Source organism: Oreochromis aureus, linkage group 19 (genome assembly GCF_013358895.1).
Source record: "Oreochromis aureus strain Israel breed Guangdong linkage group 19, ZZ_aureus, whole genome shotgun sequence".
Taxonomy (NCBI): domain Eukaryota; kingdom Metazoa; phylum Chordata; class Actinopteri; order Cichliformes; family Cichlidae; genus Oreochromis; species Oreochromis aureus.
Window position 1 is genome coordinate 10,205,109 of NC_052960.1, and position 5,395 is coordinate 10,210,503.

General features: G+C 40.9%; 1 long non-coding RNA gene across 1 annotated transcript in view; it reads right to left on the reverse strand.

The window, feature by feature from the left end:
• LOC120434723 overlaps positions 1 to 5,395 on the reverse strand; it is a 55,964-nt gene that overhangs the window by 18,679 nt on the left and 31,890 nt on the right. Inside the window, exon 2 of the long non-coding RNA XR_005609306.1 lies at positions 3,752 to 3,864. This is a non-coding gene — a long non-coding RNA (uncharacterized LOC120434723). The remainder of the gene's footprint in view (positions 1 to 3,751; positions 3,865 to 5,395) is intronic.

A 5,395-nucleotide genomic window follows, 5' to 3' on the forward strand; every position in this document is an offset into this window, starting at 1 on the left:
AGCATCTGTTGTGATCTGTTATTGGTCAGAAAGGCTATGCATGGTCAAAGCACAGATAGATTTTGCATCATCCAAAAGCATTCAATACCTTTAATGAATAATGCAAAACATGTCAACATCAGTAGTCTTTATGGTGGTAAGTGCTAAACGTGGTTCCAGTCAGTGTTTGATTGTGCTAAAGAGGGATATTCACCATGTAAAGTGACACCTGCGGTGACTGAATTACAAGGACAAAGCAAATGGTTCAAAGGTCACCAATTCCTGTCGCATTCCTGTCTGATATAAGACTCTAGCTGCCCTGAAAAAGACATTATCTGGACCAGAGCATATGTTGCTTTTATATCTTTCAGGACTGATGCCTTTACAGATGTGCAAGGTGCCAAGTCCATAAATACTAATGCACCCATATACCACCACAGATGCAGGTTTACGAACTGAGCACTGAACTTTAACCTGTATTTGTGAATGATACAGTGAGCTGTAGTCAGAGACAATTAATTATAGGAGGGTTCCTGAGTTCACACAGTAATTTCCATGGCAGAATTATGCCTGTTTCTAATGCAGTGCCGCCTGAGTGCCACACAAGCATCCAATATTGATCTTCAGCCTTGTTTGCGCACAGAGATTTCTCTAAATTAAATCTTTTGTTAATATTATGTACTTTACATGAAGAGTATTTAAAGTATTTTTTATGCTGAGGAACATTATTGAGTGTAGTTTTTTTTTTAATCTTGGTGAACCACTGCTCTTTTTTACTTCTGTGAAACTCTGCCTGTCTAAGATGTTCTTTTTATACCCAAGGCAAATGCTTGTTTTCATCCATGGAAAAATATTACAGACATTCCTGTATGGCAGTAAAGGCACCTCCAGAAATTATGCTCCTTAAATGAAATGTGGTGCCTGTAATACTCATAATAATAGTTCTGAACAGACAAGTAATGCAGCAGAGCTGATAAAGTGCCAGCTGGCTGTGTGAATGGGGACATGGCCAGGTATGACAGCTGGTGCTCAAATCTGGCCCGTATTGATCGCACTAGCATGACCCCATGTTGCTACATTAGCCACGTGGATGCCATACCAAAACAAAACAACAACCCACTGTGACAACACACACACAGACACATACTGTATACTTTGTGGCTCATGTTTCCACAGAGCGTCCCTGCACATTCATATGATCCTCAGTGAGAAAAATACATAAAATTTTATAAAAGTAATAATAATGAACTGTTGCTGAAAATCATGCTCAGTTCCCTTTAAAACTTTGGTTTGTGAATTTAAAGCAAAAAGAGCAACAATTCTGCCCTCATTAGAGGTTTTTGTAACAATATATTGTCTGTTTTGTCCTGTTAAATTCTGCTGTCTAATACAAATGTAGACACGATGTCAGCTCTTGATATGGGCGGCGTCATGTTTCAGCATTTCAGAAAGAGAAATGAAAAAAAAACCCCAGCTCACTGCTCATGGACAAGAGGCTAGTCAGAGAGCTTTATGTGCTTTATTTTATTACCAGTTACCAATGCCATACATTTATCTACAGCCTTTTCTCCTTCCCAGACTTATTTTACGTGATACAAATTGGATCAATACAAACATTGTTTGTGTGTTATCACTGATAAAACTCTCTATCTACATAAGGCTTCTTAGACTGGTGCTTTATTCATTCCTGGTCCACTAATGCCAACATAATGTTATAGTCTGCATGTGCGTTGCATATAGTATTGCAGTTTAGGATTACAAGAGCACACTGAAAGAAAGCAGTGTTGTGTTACCATTGTGCATTCTTTTCACTGTACCATCTGGTGACCTCACTCTTCCACCCCCATCTACAGCTCTCTTTCTCTCACTTTGTTTCTTTGTTTATATGTTTTCCTCTGTCACTTTCTCTCCTGCTCTCTGGGTCGGAGCATTCAACGTCCAGTGAAAAGTGCATTGTGAGACGAGCCAGTGACTGTGAGCAATGTGAGAGTGACTTGAACCTTTTTTAGCGGGACATGCTTGTTGCTTTTGTTTCAACAATACAGCGGCGATTGTCTCGCTCGATGCTGGGGAATCACATTTTGACAACAAACGGAGACAAGTCTTGGATGATTAGTGGTATTTGCTATCAAAACCTGCACCACGAGACAGCATAATAAACTTTTTATTTCAGCTTGCAGTGCCACTACTGATGCCACAGGGTTCTCAGACTGCATCTGGAGACGGCCTTGGCACAATAATTCAGATCAATGACCTCAACTCTCTATGTGGCTGCAGGGATCTCAGCATGTTTCTTCAGAATTGCTCTTGGACTAACTTTATAGTGCACCAGGGCTTTGGGATTACCACCCATCTTTTCCTCCAGTATTGCAGGATGAGAAAGTTCATTCTTAAAACTTTCAGTAATCTGTTTCATTATTGCACTTCAGTAAAATTACAGCACACCAGAGCATCTTGAAGCCTTCCTCTCCCCATAACACTTAAGTTATCTTCCATGCAGATACCCCACCCCTATTTCCCTGAGATTTCCCTGGGGAGTGAGAATATTGAGTCCATAGCATCGTGTAACTGACCAGCCATCTGCCTTACTGCCTGAGAATGCATTCAAAGGACACTACATAAAACAAACAAGAGCAGCAATACTTGAAACGGAGATGTTTGTACTCCTCTTCATTCCTCTTCTGATGCTGCTTAATAAGTTTGGTATGCATCCTTACATAAGAGATGAGCAAATGACCACAATTAGAGAACATCTGCTGAGCTCTGAATGCATGCTCAGCTTCTTAGAGTCCAGGCTGTTGTACTTAACAGAACAAGTACAAGCATTCTTTTGAAGGCAGAGAATGGGGAAAAATAACAAAAAGCCGATAGAGTTCAGCTCAAACGTAAATAGCTGTTCAGCAAGAAGGCAAAATAAGGTTTCTGTTAAATGTTGGTAATGGATGGTTGGCAACATCAAAGCGCTACGCAAATAAATGACAGATTATGATTTCTGACGATAAATTCCCCAACCTGTTTCTCATAATAACTGCACTGACAATGGTAACTTACCGAACATGTGTGTGAAATCCCCTATTTGCTTGTTTTCATCTATTTACATTGATATCTTAGGCAACAGTGCCCTCCCACCTTTGATTCTACAGGCTGTTTGTCCCTGTCCTGTTTCATTATAGCATCATTTAGAAGTGCAAAGCTGCACCCAGAAGAATAGCTTTGCAGTGCGCAGACTTATAGTGCATGCTGCAGAACTACTTTAGGTCCCCAGGGCACATTTCACAAAATGTGCAACATACAAGTTGCAACTTGTAACTTGTGACATGTCATTGTTTACTCTCAAGGTAATTTTGACACTATTGTCTTATAAAAAGAACCATGCCGCTCTCCACAAGTATAAGATGGAAGTTAAATAAAGTGATCCCAGGTGTATTTTTTTCTTCTACATGACTCTCTGGTCCAAAATATTTTAAGAAAGTAAAAGCAATAAGAGCAGAGGATGGTATAGCATATTAATGTCCTTAAGAAATAAAATTCATGCAGTCCAGTAATGACTGCATGCTCAAGTCATCTAGTTTTAGCTATCTAGACGATGAAACCAGTCTGTGCATGCTCATCCGTAAGCTCTTTTGGAAAGTATGGAACATTTATAAGCTGATGATCCAGAGCATTCTTGCAGGGGTTATTTTTGTATCCCTTCTTGTGCACCAAATATATTCCAAATCACCACTGCAGATTATCACTCCACAGGAGAATATCATAATGTCTTTCTTTTTACCTTGCTTTGGGTGTACGGAGTGGCTACGTGCGTCATATTAAGCCAAAGGAAGAGCTGATGGCAAGGACTCTCCACTGAGACTAAAGTCTGGTGGGGGAGCTGTTCATCCTTCCCTGGGGAGACAGAAAAGCAGAAAGAGTTATGTCAATTAGCCAGATACTGCCTCAACAAAAAGCTCCCCCTCCTTTGCACCTCCAGTCTGGCCAGACCCAGCTAATCAAATCAAGACAGGGAGACAAAGGCTGGAAGCACTCTGCGGTTTAAGAAGGAGGCAGACGGGGTGGAAATAAGCTGTGGAATATGTCAGGTATGTCACATTTGGAGTGGCATTTGTTCCAGTGGTTTTGCATTTAGTGAGAAAATGGGAGAGGGCTGCGCAAAGTACTCGCACAACAAGAATTAATGATGTTGCAGAGGTGTCACCACCAACTTCTGAACTTAGCTTCAAACACGACAGTAACCTGATCAGTGTTTCATCCTGGATTTGGGATTTGTGGCTTTTCCCCCCATTTCTTTTTTGAAGATAATGGCCTGTGGGTCGCTTTGTTGTTCACAGGTCCCTTTCTGATGTCACTTCAAAGCTAAGCTCTGCGCAGTCTGGACTAGATGGGGGTTTTAGCCTGGCTTGACCAGACACACTTCCGAGCCCCTTTTCATGTTTGACACTCGTCTTTTTTCTCCCCTGACAAGCAATTGCAGCAGAGTGGGAGCCCCCACACACTAATTACAGGTCAGCATGTCACCTAAAAGGGGCTCTCCCTAATTTTTTGTTGTCTTTTAAGCAACCACTGCCTGACATCACAAAGGTGGAGCTGGGTTCCCCAAGCACAACCTTTGGTGAGGATGCAGTACACAAGTAACTGGAATGAATAAACATGAATATGAAGCATATGTACAGTTATTAAGTTATTACAATCATTTTTAGGGCTGGCTAACCTTTACTCTCATTACATGCTTTTTGCCCAGGTTTAAAAATCAGTAAAATTAGTGGATCTTATTCTTTATTTATTCTGAGCAATTTATGCTGTGCAATTTGTTTTTTTGACTGATAACACTGACTATGTGCTAACATCCACATTTCCAGTTCAAAATTAAGTTCGTTGAGCTCAAAGTCACCTTATGATAATTTTATGACCTATAATATCACACGATTGGGTGTTTTATAAAATGGGTCTTTGTATCCTTCCTTTATCCGTGTGGAAAATACTGCACTTATTACACCCTTACAGCATGTTCAATAACAGTGCAAGAGGAGAAGAAGACCAAAACAGCTGGCGATCCTGAAATAAAACAAACTGCCCTACATCTCAAACTTTTTGAGCTAGGCTTTTAATACATACGAACGACGCCGTTACTATTTTATCGCGATCTCCCTGCTGCGACTTCCAAATTTAATGCGGCAGAGTTGAGTCCTACACAGTTGGGAGGAATGGAATGAGAGGCGGCCGTGGAAGATACCAAATCAGACCTCTGTTAGGGGGGATGCACTACAAGCTCCGCGGCAATTCTCGATATTAACAGGCATAAACTGTCCCCGGGCACATTACTAAGTATACTTTTGGGATATTGACATATGTTGCCGATAGTCGTTTGGCTTTATTTTGTTGGGTCATGTAAACAGAAAATCCACATCTGCATCCCGGT